General features: G+C 53.6%; 1 protein-coding gene across 1 annotated transcript in view; it reads left to right on the top strand.

The window, feature by feature from the left end:
* Positions 1 to 13,836, top strand: part of Sdc3 (syndecan 3) — a 33,782-nt gene that overhangs the window by 326 nt on the left and 19,620 nt on the right. The window lies entirely within an intron of this gene.

Here is a 13,836-nt window from a genome sequence, read left to right on the forward strand (position 1 = left end):
TCGTCGCGCGTGCCGCGCTGGGTGTGTCCCGGTCTCATGGGGTCCCCTCCCCGCCGGGAAGCGTGTGCGTCCGGTATCCGCTGGGGTCGCCTTCTCCCCACCCCCACTCCATCCCAAGCTGCCTGCAGGGCCTTGGGGGCATTGGAGGAGGAGGGGGTGGGTCGATGAAGGTGACCCGCGAGGGTGAATGAGGGTGACCCTGTGTGTGTGTGTCTGCTTCTAAGAAGGGTGCGTGGGCACCTGTGGGTGTGGGCACGGGAGAGGCTCTGTCCATATGGCTGGATGGCATCCGCATCCCGCTCCACACTAGGGTGACCCATTCTGCACGCTGTGTTCCACCATGGCCAAGGCTGTGTGACTGTGGGTGAGGGGGTGTGTGCTTTGACCCATGGACCTGTGTGAAAGCACACGTATGTGTGTGCAGGTGTGTAGCGATGGTGGACCTGGCTCAGCTCCCACCCCAGAAGACATGGGTGTGTGTGCCATCAGAGGTGGGTACCAGGTGACCCCTGACTGTCCCTTTGAGAAACCGAAGTAGCTAAGGGATTGAACTTGGTTCTGGTTTCACTAGCAGAACGGGAGGAAGAGGGTCGGTCCTGCAGGTGGATGAGCCGGGTCCCTGCTCTGAGGAACCCAGCTCCCAAGTGAGTTCTGAGTTGACAGGTGTCTAAATGTGGGCTGAGTGAGCTGGGGAGTTCTAGGTCCTACCCCCATGTGGCTGACTCCAGGAGCAATGGCTGTCCCTACCCACTCAGATGACCACCAGAGCCCAGGCTGGCCGGCACGCCCCTTCTCTCCTAAGCAAGGTGGCCAGATTGTAGGGAGGCAGGCAAGACTCTGAGCTGCCCTGACAACTGTTAGCTTTGGGGAGGGGACCCCAAGATAGTACCTGGTGGTCGGTTCATGCCTTGCCCTTTTTTTCTTTTCTTTTCTTTTCTTTTCTTTTCTTTTCTTTTCTTCTTCTTCTCTCTCTCTCTCTTCTTCTTCTTCTTCTTCTTCTTCTTCTTCTTCTTCTTCTTCTTCTTCTTCTTCTTCTTCTCCTTCTTCTTCTTCTTCTTCTTCTTCTTCTTCTTCTTCTTCTTCTTCTTCTTCTTCTTCTTCTTCTTCTTCTTCTTCTTCTTCTTCTTCTTCTTCTTTTTCCTTTTTTTCCTGATGGGGTGAGGGGAGAGGTTCCTGAGCAAAAGGCAGCACTACCCACACTGGCAGTGGGAACTGCTTTTCAGCAGCATTATAGAAAATTACCCTTGACATCAAAGATCTGGTTTCAAAGTCCAGTGAAGACCACCACCCAATCACAGTGAGGTCTTGAGCCAGCCTGGCCACTCCTCTGAGTCCCAGCTTTCCTCTCTGCAAAGACGGACTAAGGGTGCCCTCCGGGGAGGCAGAGTGGACACAGAGGCACCTTTGAAGGCATTTTGGTGTTGAGTACAAAGGGCTCAGGACAAATGGCTTCACTGGAGCTACTGTCCCTAGGAAGGAATAATACACATTCTACCCGTAGTGAAAGGATTCAGGGAGATTTTTGAGGACTCAGCACATAGTAGGGCTTCAACCAGGTAGGTGTGAGGGCAAAGTGGAGCTGGCATGATTGAGACTGATGCTGAGTGGCATGCCCAGATGGTGACCTGGCTGAGCGAGGGGAGAGATTGTGGTAGGGATGGGTCTCAAGAGGTATTCTCTCTGCAAGCATGCTGTCCTCCCAGGGAGGGGCTGGGACTGTAGAGGAAGGACTCTCTGCACTGTTACCTGGCCTGGAAAGCTAAGGGTTAAAGGATGCTTCTCAGTGAGGGCTGAGGCTAGATCAGAAGCCCAGGTAGTAGTTCCAGGAATGGTCTCTGGTGACAGCAAGGGACTGACAGTGGTTGGCTCAGCAGGGGAAAAACAGGATGACCCTGGGTCTTCTTGTTAGTCTGGGAGAGCACGGGATCAGGGGAAGGGAACTCCAGGGAGGAGAAGGCTGGTTTGATCCAGGCTGTGGCTGTCAAGTTGGGGGTGTGTTCTGACCTACAGATTCGAGGCTTTGGTCCTGAGAGACTGACTGTCTAGGGCTCTGAGGTCCTCAGACCACCTCAGCTTTTCTGGTTAGGTGACTCCCAGAGTGACATGGAATGTGGGGACACTAGAAAGTATAGCCTTTGGAGAATGTCCTTTAAAGGTCCAGATCTGGGAGTGACCATAGATGACACTCAGTATTGCTGTCAGGGGTGGTTATTCAACTGATTTGTGGCTGTGTGACTTTGTGGAAGTGACTTAACTGTCCCATGCCGTGGCTTCCTCTCTCTCTAAGACGGAGCAAAGAGTGAAAGTGTAGCCATAGCACTTGGTGCACGTAGATTCCTTTGTGGAGGAGGTGGGGGCAGAGTCTCATGTAGCTCAGGCTAGCCACGAACTTGCTACATAGACAAGGATGAACTTGAACTCCTACCCTCCTACTGCCCAAGTGCCAGGATTACAGACGCGAGTCACTGCGTCCTGTTTTTTTTTTTTTTTTTTTTTTTGTCAGAGTTACTGTCCTGTTTTGAGGTGTGAAGTGGCAGGTGAGGCTTATTCCTGGCATCCAGGAACCCTCTCCTTTTGCCCTTCCAGACTGGTGACCTCACTCTAGAAATGAAAAGCTGGGGACTGTTCCAGGCAGGGCACCACAGTAAGCAATAGGATTCAGAGGCTCCATAGCTGCTGGGCACCAAGAGCAGATATTTGCTGTGGGATTTGGGCAATGCTGTCATCTGTCTCAAGACTCTCTCTATGCATTATACAGCGCCAGGCTCAGCCCCTCCCTCCCAGGAGCTGGAGTATGCTGCCTTTCCTTGGTGATAGCCCTTCTTGGAGGAAGCCAATGGAGGCTTCCTGGAAGAAGAGGCCTTCTGAGCTAAACTGACAGGGTTCACAACAGCAGCCAGTCTAACCGTCCACACTCTCTCTCCGTCAACACAGGGTTGAATTTTCAGGGCTGTTAGGTTGGACCTGAAGCCTCCTGCTTTCTGGAAGCAGAATTGGCCTCTAAAAGCCGGCCAGCTGTGGATGGGCTCACGGGAGGGACTACCTGCTTCTTTGGGGAGAAGGAAGGCTCCTGGAAACTGCCCCCACCCCACCTTTCCAAGCTGTGCAGGGAGAGGGCTGCTACTTAGACCCTCGGGCCAGCTGCAGACTGGTGCCACAGTTCCAGGCTGAGCACTGGGCAGTTCTGACACCCTGTCCCCAGCATTCTGTGTGGCTGACTGTAGGATGTGTGCAGGGTAGTCTTAGAAAGAACCAGAATCCTTGTTTCACAGATGAGGAAATGAGCCACAGAGACACTCGGTGACTCGCTCAGCGTCACGTAGCCCGAAGTTAGCTGTTTTGAGTTGGGGCCAGGCTGGCTGCAGGCCTGGGCTTCAGTTCTAGTCTCTGTCCTCATATTCCATGAGCTTACATACTTCACTTCTCCTCTCTGGGGTCTCCTTATCCCCCAAGTTATGTATTCATTAATTAGGGTTTTCCCTCCCCCCAAAAAACAGGGCTTCTCTGTGTAGCGTTGACTGTCCCAGAACTTACTCTTAATCTCTTAGTCTCAAACTCAGAAATTTGCCTGCCTCTGCCTCCCAATTGCTGGGATTAAAGGCATGTTCCACCACCACCCCACTTATTAAAATAATTTTCGAGACTAAGTCTCACTGTATAGCCCAGGCTAGCCCTTGAACTTGTGTTGTTTTTTTTTTTTTTCCCTGCCTCGACCTCCTGATTGTTGGGATGATAGGCAAGTGCCACACTGCTCCTCTTGGCTACCACTTAGTAGCTGCACAGTCTTACCGTGGATGCTGTCCCTGTTCTCATTTCATTCTGCTGTGCGCTTGGGGGACATAACAAGCAGCTAACAGGAGAAAAGCTTTCCTAGGGTGCCTCCTCTGCCAATTCTCAGGTCCCTGTCACCTGCAAAGGAGTGACTCTAAGGTTCTCAGGGACAGGCTGGAGGAGTTTTATAAGGGAGGTATACAAAGCCAAGGCACTGAGTGGTGGCCCACGCTTTTCATCCCAGCACTCAGGAGGCAAAGGTAGGTGGAGCTCTGAGTTCGAGGCCAGCCTGGTCTCCAAAGGACAGCCAGAGCGTCACAGAGAGCCCTCCTTCCCCCCAAAAAGAAAGATGTGCAGAGTTTGAGGACCTTGTGTTAGGTCACATGAGCACAGGACAGGAAGTATTTAGAATCTCAGGATGATGCTGAGGATCCATAGCCCTTGGGTATGAGCCACGAGCCATGCCTCCTCTGCACAGGTGACCAGACCTGCCTTTGCACCCCTCCTCCACCATCTATCCCTAGAAAACCATCAGGAGCCCAGATCCTTGCCTCAACCTTCCCTTCTGAGCACCAGCTCTCTGATCCTCACTTTCTCTCTGTCCTGGCAGCAGAGAGGGAGTGACTCACAAGGTCCAAGACAGGATGAGGGGAGGGAGTCACAGGACTTTCTTGACAGACCTTGAGCTTCTGGGGCACCCGAGGCCACTCTGGGCATTGGGGACTGAGCATAGAAATACAGAAAATGCAGCTGGGCTAGGTAGGGACTCTGCTCCTGCGTGCAGGGATCAGTTGGTGAGGTGGGTGGGGACCTTCCCTATTCAGGGTATTGGCCGTGGACTGGGAGGCGCCAGGGGGCTGCTTAGGGCTGGCCTGTGGTGACACTGTCACCACCAAGTCTGGCCATGACCATGAGGTTGTGGCTCTGGGCTTCAGCCCAGCTTTGTGCAGCCCTGTAATTTTGTGTCTGGGGGCAGGATGACCAAGCGGGACACTGCCTGGGGGCAGACCCCTGATTTCCACCACCCCTCCTGGCTCCCACACTAACCAGAGCAAGCGCTGGGCTGGTGATCACCTGGACCGGTCAGATCCCTGTCCCACAAAATGTCCTGGGAACATTAGCCTTATTGACGGCCCCCCTCCTTCCCGTCACCCTCCCGTTTGCCTTGGCTCCTAGCCTTCCAAGATTCCGGGAGGCCGGGCAGCCTTCACTTCCGGCCCCTCACTCCAGAGCAGGCCCCTAGCCAGAGGGGTGGCCGTTCCCCTCCCCCATTCCCACAGACCAGGTCTGGTCTGAGTATCAAACAGGAAGAGGGTGATTACAGAGGGGAGTCTGAGCAGCCGTGGCTTGGGGGGGGTGGGCTAGCTGTGGGAGAGTGGGGACCCTCACAAATGATCTAGCACCTTTCCCACCTGGTGGCTGAGGGTGGCAGGCTGGGGACATCTTGCTGGCCTTACATACCAGGCAGAAAAAATCTCTTAATCCCCACTGCTGAGCAGTCAGAGCTTGTCTTCCCACCCAGACCTTGGTGCTATGTCTTTTTTTTGGGGGGGGGGGGAGTGGGGGGAACTGAATCTGAAGGTGACTCCGAAACAGAAGATCAGAAACGTCTGTGCCAAATGGTGAGGGTTGACATCCTCCTGTTTCTAGTTTCTTGCTGTGTGATCTGGGCACATTAGCCCAACCTCTCTGAGTCTGTTTATTGCAGGGAGTGGGGTGGGTGTGGGGGGAGACTTAGCGGAGTTAGGATATGGAGTGAACAGAGAGTGGCTGCCCCTGTAAATGTTAGACTAGCTTCTTGCTATTAACTGCCCAGGCTTTTGATTTTTTTTTTTTTCTCTCTTGCCCTCTTGGTCTTATTATGAGAGCTGCTGTCTGGAAACAGGGCCAGAATTTCCCTCCACAGTGTGGGAGCCAGGTCTGAATGGCCTGAAGCAGAGCCCTGGGCTCTGAGTAGGAGAACTTGGGTTGGGACTCCCAGTTGCAGCTGGCTGGATTTAGGCCAGATTAGGCAAAGTATTTTCTAGGCTCCATGGTGCTGAGTTTCTGGGAATTCTGTTCCCAGCAGTGCAGGCTGGAGGCAGGTAGACCTATCTACTGCTCAGACCCCATGGTCCTGGGACTCCCAGAAGATCAGATTCCCTGTGTGCAAATCCCTGGGCAGGGTGACGTTTGTGGAAGCTGAGCAGCCACGGCCCACATACCCACGATCCTCTAACCCAGAGCACTTGGTTGTGTTCTGTTAGTTCCCTAGGCCTGGCTAATGTTTAGGAACCTGGGAGTGGGAGGGTCCTGTAGAGATGGTCACCCTCAGCCAGCCCCTCTCAGTGGATGACCTGGGCCTTGCCCAAACATGGTGATACATTCTGCACTTATAGGTGGCTGGCTCACTGAACCTTCAGCCTCTCTAGGAGACTGGCATCATTGTCTTATTTACAAGGCTCTGGGATGGACAGATACCCACCAGTGCCCACACATGCCAAGAGGACATAGAGTCTGTGCCCAGCTGCCCCCGTCCTACTCTGGAGCTCTGCCCCGAGTGGCTGATGTTGTGTCACACCTTCAAGGGTGAGTGGACTGTGCCTGAGCAGCTAGAGCATCCTGCACCCTCTCCTTGCCTGGTGGATCCCCTACCCCCACCATCCCCACCTTAGCTCCTAGCCAGGCTGGAAGAGTCATATAGAAGCAGGACCAGTGACATCTGGGAGTCTAATTGCAGCTGGCTGATTGCCAGTTCCATCCCCGTGGCCAGCACCAGAATGGGCGGAGGGAGGAGGAGGAGCCTGTGATGGTTTTTTGGTGTCTCCCTCCTTCCAGCTTCAGGCCTGGGGGACAGCTGAGGAATCCTGGGGAGTAGGAAGAGCTGCTGGCCTCTGCTCTGGGTACCTGGTGGTACCCATGACAGGCACACTTCTCCAGGGTGTGGCAGGTGTGGGTGTCCATCTGCCCTTTTCTCCTGAATGCTGTCATTTGTCTTACCTGGGGTGCAGAGCTTGCATCTGAACCCCACCCACATCCTGCCTTCGAGGGGTGGAGGCAGAAGGCAGGGATGACAGTTGCAGGGACAGTGGTCACTAGGTACCTCTGGGTCCTCAGCACAGCCTGTGGGATGTCACGTCACCCTATCTTACCCTATCTGGGCAGCAAGAGGTCTGCCAAGGTAAACATAGTGCTCTGCATTCTTCTGGGTGCTTGCCCGAGGCACTGGGCCACCAAGTAGAGCACACAGTGGTGAGGGCTTGGGTACAGCTCCTGGATTCTGGTGATGGACTGCTCAGCTGGTGCAGCAGTCTTTATTGGGCGCCTACTGTATGCATGACCTATACCGGGGGCTTATAGTATTAGTCTAAACAGCCTATCTTCCATGGCTGTGAATGGCTACAAGAGGATGTGAAATTTGTGGAGAAGGGGCTGGATCCCACTTCCGTCCACTCAGGGCGAGTCCAACGCATCCACAGAAAGGGTCTCCTCTTCTGTGGAGAAGGGACTGGTAGCTCCTGGTTCATTAGGCTTTGGGAGGCAAAGCTGGCTCAGCAGTCACTAGTTACAAGGGTGGCAGGTTTTATTTTTAGTATCAAGTTCCTCTAAGATTGCCTGGGCTCCGAGGTGATTCCTCCAGCAACTCATCCAGAGAAAGAGAACCGGAACTGCCTGTGAAATGGAGCCATTGGATGAGGGTGACCTGGGCCGGCCAGTCCTCACAGCCGATGATGGTCTGACCTCAAGTGTCCCACACCCTTCACGTGTCCTGTTCATGGTTCCTCTTGGGCCTGGGTGGGAGTCCCTTTGCTTTCTGGTCATTCTGAGTGCCATTTCTCTCCAGACCTTGGGGACATGGTCACTCACATCCAGGCCACCCAGGGTCATGAAGGACACTGGGTGTGGAGTCATATCACTGGGTCCTCGTCTTCAGCTGCCTGCTGAAACCCACCAGACCCACAGCCCCTGTGTGAGGTGCATATGTCTCCCCCACACCCCACTTCATGTTTGCCTCTAGACCTTATGAAGCTCCAGTAATGGAGAAGGAAGGAGTCAAGGAGGTGAAGGGTTGGTTTGACCCTGGAGGCTGAGGAGAGGCCTCGAAAAGGAAGTCTTCTTGATTCCAGCCCTCGGAGGGTGACTAAGGGTCAGCATGGTCAAAGGCTTAGAAGCAGGAAGGGTCATGGTCTATTGGAAGAACAAGCTGTGGAGAGGAACAGTAGGCTTGCCAGCCAGAGGAGAAAGCACCTTGTATGGAAGGCAGTCAAGCCTCTCTTTGGGATGGAGGCTTTTTCTCTGTCCCTGTCCTGTTGCTAAAGTGTGTGGCCACTTCCAGGTTTCTGACTTTGTGCTTCAGCACATTCTGGGGTTAAACAGTGGGCCCCACCCAACTTATCCCCAACCCTAATGCAGAAGACGCCACACTCCACACAGCTCTCATTGCGAAGTGAGACCTCTGTTTTGCCCTGCAGCGGAGAGTGTGGCCTGTAAGGGGTTGGGGGTGTGTGTGAGTGGGTGGGTAGGTGGATACCAAACCTGGTGTATCAAAACCACATGCAGCCCTGTGAGAAAGACACAGGTATTATCTTCATTTCTGAAATAGGATAGCAACACAGAGAGATTAAATACTTTGCGCAAAGTCACAGAGCTAGTTAGAGCTGAGCTGGGATTCGAACCCATGCAGTGTGCTGCTAGGGTTCTATCGATTACACAAACTGCCAGCAGCAGAGAAGTTGTGGGATCCGGTGTTGCATCAAGACTGAAGTAAAGGCCAAGGTCTTGCCAGGTCCCTGAACTTGTATGACTGCTGGGTGCTGACTCAGACCAGGGGCTTCTTGACTTCAACGAGGACAGAGCTTTGTCATTGTTGTCCCTGATGAAGCTAACCCAGGCTTGTGGGGAGGAAACTGGTGGAGCCAGAGTAACAGCAAGTTGATTACTAAACTGAGATTAAGAACCTTCTAGAGTCCCAGGGTGCATGCATCCACCCGCCCCCCCCCCCCACCACCAGGTTCTGCCTTTTACCGGTCTCCATTTTTGTCCTGAGTGCAGGCGTGGTTCTACTGTTTGTCTCCAGAAGCCTCCCCCTGGCTGCCCCTCAGATGCTCTCAGAAGCCTTCCCTTGGCTGCCCCCAAATGCTCTCGTGTCCCTCGGTATCTATGCCACATCCACTCTCATTGCTCTCCAGTGCATGGCTTCAGACCGGTTCCTCTGCCCCACGCATCCTGCACACTACCCCAACCAAGACCCCTTGAGCAGCCCATTGACTGACCTTTTTCACACCTATGTAGAATCCTCCAGTGAACTTCTACTCATGCTCCAAAGCCCAGCTCAGATGGCCCTTCTCCCTAGCTGCTAAACACAGAGGGAGCTCTCCTTCCGTGCTATCTCTCCTAGCTTCCCAGGCCCTGCTCTTTTCCCAACATTAAGATTCTTTGCCAAGAAGGTCCTGCTTCATTGCATCTTCTTGTCTGGCTCCCCACAGGGTTACATTGTTACCTCCCCTCTAGGGAGCCCTGTCTTGGATACAATGTTGCAGCTGCTACCTCCCTCCCCCACCCCCCTTACCTATGACATCATCTCCCGGCCCAACTCACACATCTCTTTCGTTTTCCCCGGTCTGACTTTGCTGTATGGTTTCTTTTCCCCATTTTCACACATCCTCATTTTGATTTATTTCTGGTTCTTCTCACTCTAACACCTTGTCTTTTCTCCTTGGCCCTCCCCTGTATGACGACCCCCCCCCCTCCAAGCTGGGAAGAAGAGGAAAGCAAGCGCAGCTGGGGAGATGTAGCCATGGAGGGATGTGTGTGTGTGTGTGTGTGTGTGTGTGTGTGTGGTGATGTAGCGGTGCTTTGACTCCTTGAAAGTGGACCCTGGAGGTTGGGTTACCTGGAGGTGTCCCCTTCAGCCACCCTTAACCCCTCCTCCACCTTGCTCCTCCTCCCTCTTCCTTCCTAGTGTTTTGTTATTGTTGTTTTGTTTTATTTTGGTTTTGTTTTGTTTTTCTCCTACTCCAATTCCCCGAGGCTGTCTCTTCCTCCCTCACTGGCTGATGGGGACCTCTCCCATCCCTGACTGTTATTCTGTGGGGACTTGAAGACTTGTTCCTTGGAGGGACAGCGTTTGGTTAGAACTGGGCTAGACACCCCTTTGCGAGTCCTCACCTCCTGGCCAAGAGCTCATCTCTCCCTTTAACAAGCCCCAAGGAATCTGAGGCCAAAGCTGCTTCGAGGACAGTAGACACTGGTCGTGCTGGTCAGGGTCCTGTGCCTGATGGCCCTGGGAAGCTTGCTTTATCTTGCTGTCACATGAAGTAGGGGAATAATCTTAGACCTGGCCGGGAGGTTACGGCCCCTGGGTGACCCTTTACCATGTATGGTTACTAACGTCATGTTTCTGTCCGAGCTATAAGCTATGGTGAGTGACTAGGTCATCTGCAGGCAGGTGTACATGGATGTTGCCAGGCATCTAAGCTGATGATTGGGAGCCTGGAGGTGCAGAGACTGCCCCAGCTGCTAAGGCTCACCCCCAAGCCGGTGGCTGCACATAGATTTTGGTGAAGGAAGCTGGGAGATGCTGTGGCAATCTTGTGAGGGTCAGATGTGCACACAGAGGCTGGGCACTCGATAATTGAAGTTCTAGCTGTGCAAACGTGAAGACCTAGAGTCCAAGGAAAAGCTGGGTAAGCATGGCGGCCCCTGTATCATCCATCCCAGCACTCATGAGGCCGACCCGAGGGGTCCCTGGGACAAGCCATCTAACCATGCTCCCGGAAACTGAGATCTGGGTTCGGTAAGACTCTGCTTCAACCATGAAAGCAGGAAGACATCCGGCATGAACTTTAGGCTCCCACATGCACTCATACTCACGCATGCACTCAAACTCACGCATGCACACACGTGAAGACACAGATGGATGGACATGAACTCCTAGACAAGTGGCAGGGACCCTCTTCCCATGGTACTAAGACCCCTTGTGCCCATAGGAGCAGATTCAGACTCATAGCATCCACACCCACAGTTGATCCCCTCCCATGCACACCACAGTGCCCCTAGGAGCTTCCAGGAGCCCTCTGGCCACATGTGTATGTGCTGTGCAGGCACAAGGCTGGAGCTGTGCTCACGGGAACAGGCCTGTCCCTAATCCAGGTCTTAATCCCAGGGTCCAGAGCTCTGGCTGGGGGCAGCTGGTCATCTGGCCTCCTTAGGGAGATTAAGGCAAGGGCATAGGAGACACTGGGAGCTCTGTCTCCCGCCCAACCCCCAGAGGCACTTCATTCTCATCTGCCAAAAAGCTACTCTTGGGCCCCTCAGAGAACTGGTTCTATATGCCACTCATCAATTCTGGGTGCTGACAGGGTGAGAGTGAAAACAAGAGCTGTGAGTTCCCCAAGAAAGGGACAACTACTAGTGAGAGACCGGGAGGTGACTAAGGACATTGTGGGTTACTAGCAGAATGGTGCAGGAGGTGGCACTGAGCAGGCCACGTCATGGTGCGCGGCTGCTGGCTGAGCATGGTCCCCTGGTGGGCCACTGGGCTATGGTCCCCACACAACCCAAGACCTAAGACCGTGCAGGCTGAGCCTTGCCTGTTTCTTCCCAGCTCAGCTCTGTCCAGGTTTGGACGGGTAGCAGTGTGTGTTGAGGATGATGGAAGGAGGTGGCTTAGGTGACAAGGCTGTGACTTGGGCCTTTGCTAAGTTGGCAGGTCATCTTGTACCTGTGCCTCTAAATCCCCTCTGTAAACAGGACAGTCCCAGTTCCACTGAGGAAAACATTAGGGTTCATGCGGCCAGCTTACAGTGATGGCCTCAAGCTGTGGCTAGCATGATGGTAGTGGGAGGAGTCTCAGCCACCACGGAGGTGACATCCCATCCCCATCCCAGGCTCAGTGAGGAAGACTGCCCTAGCAACAACCCACTGGCTGACATCCAGGTTGGTGGCCATCATTTCAGCTCAGGTCCTCTGTCACTAACACTGTCTTCTTCCAAGCTGGATCCTGGGCAAGACCATCTGGTACTCATTCATTTGTAACCTCATTCATTCATTCATTCATTCATTCCCTCTCTTATTCATTCATTCCCCCCATTCATTCCAACTCTCACTCATCTCCTTCCTCATCAGTTCCCTCCCTCATTTAATTATTCTCTTATTTATTCATTCCTTCTGCACTCTTAGTCCCGCCCCCCATTCATTCTTTCCTGAGGCTGGGCTGGAGACAGCCACTGCTCTGTGTTGGCCTTGCCCCATGCAGCTCCCTGTAGGGAAGAGGGCCAGGCTGGTGTTATGGGAGTTCTTCCAGCCTTGCCTGGAAAGGGTCTGGGAGCAGTCTTAGTAGAAGGGATGTGGTAGTTTTGTCTTTGGGCTGCAGAGTAGGTGGAGGCCAGAGCACTCAAGGTCCTTGAAGGCAGGGTAAGACTCTGAGCCCAGTGCGGGAGCCTGTGCTGAAGGCTAAGGGGAGGGCAGGGCATATATGCCCAAGCATCTTGGGATGCTGATGAGGGCAGAGATAGCATATGGGCCTTTTCATGCTCCCCCCACCCAGTCACTAAGGGGACACTGAGAACCTGCCAGACAAAGGCGGGCAGCTGGGGCCTGGGCCAGGCCTCAGGACAGATGGGGCCTCCGTCTGGGAGCAGAGAGCGGAAACTGCCCGGGGCTTGGCAGCTGCTGCTGGCTTGGTAGAGGTTCGGCTTGGGAGCCAAATGGAGGTGGGTAGGGCTGAGGGACAGATCCTGGAGCCCACAGGGCTGTCTGTCCTTGAGGCTACACTGGACAGCCACAAGGTAGGGGACAGATGGACTTGTGTCCAGCCTCTGGGACCCCCTCTGGGCCTGTATCTTCTTGTTAGGGCAGCTAGCAGGGCCGGGGGGGGGGCATCTGGATGTGAGCTGCACCTGCGCCCTTCAGTAGCCCTTTGAGAGTTGGTGGCCTACAGACACAGGGAGGCTTGGCTGGGTCCTGCTTACCTGAGGGCTCCACAACAGGGGTTTGTCCTTCTGCCACCATGTGGCTTCTCCTGGATGCTGGGTGCCCAAAATGGGAGCACTGGGATGTGGCAAGGGAGCATGATAAATTCTCTGGGGATTCTGAATTTGAGTCCGGCCTCTGCTGTGTGACCAACATTCCTCTCTACCTCTGAGCCTCAATTGTACGCTTCTGCCTTTCTCATACAATTGTACTGAGAGGAGACTCATGTGCCCTAAAGTGCAGATGTCTCCCTTACCGTTGGCTTTACTCCCAACAGCTCAACCAACCACAGCGTGACAATACTAAGTGGAAAATTCCAGAATCAAAACAGTTCATCAAGTTCAAATTGTGCGTCTTTCTGAATCCTGAGCTGTCACGCTGAGTTCTTCCTGGAAGCACGGGGCTCATGCTGTGTGTGCATGCAAGGCACTCAGGAACATCTCTGTTACCAGATGGGCTGTCACTGTGTCACTGTGCCCAGTCTTCAGGTGACCTTTGCTATGCTTGCTAGAGGTCCCAGCATCAGGAGTGGAGACGCACACAAGGTGCCAGGTGTAAGACATGGAAGGACAGGACTGCTGGGCCCCATGTGGCTGCAAGGCATTGTGGGAATCTCACAGTAGCTCTGGGTGAGTCTGCCTGAGGTTCTGTATGCTCTCCAGTGGTCACAGGAGAAGGGTGGAGGCTGGCGTAATGCAGAGCTGCAGCCATCACCTAGTTTAGGACTTCAAACAAACAAACGAACGAACAAACAAAAAACAAACAAGGTTTCTGGTAGTCCAGGCTGGCCTCAAGCTTGCTTGCTCTGAGCCAAAGATGACCTTGAATTTCTGAGCCACCTGCTTCCACCTCCAAAGTGTGATGTTGCGGGGTGAGAAGTGGGGGTAGGGTTGGGGGGGCCTACAGATGTGAACCATCATGCTGGGTTATTTCAGAATTTTTTAAAAAAAGATTTATTTATTTATTATATATAAATACACTGTAGCTGTCTAAAGACACACCAGGAGAGGGCATCAGATCTCATTACAGATGGTTGTGAGCCACCATGTGGTTACTGGGATTTGAACTCAGGACCTCTGGAAGAGCAGTCAGTGCTCCAGAATATTTTGTTTG

This window comes from Mus musculus, chromosome 4 (genome assembly GCF_000001635.26).
Source record: "Mus musculus strain C57BL/6J chromosome 4, GRCm38.p6 C57BL/6J".
Classification (NCBI taxonomy): domain Eukaryota; kingdom Metazoa; phylum Chordata; class Mammalia; order Rodentia; family Muridae; genus Mus; species Mus musculus.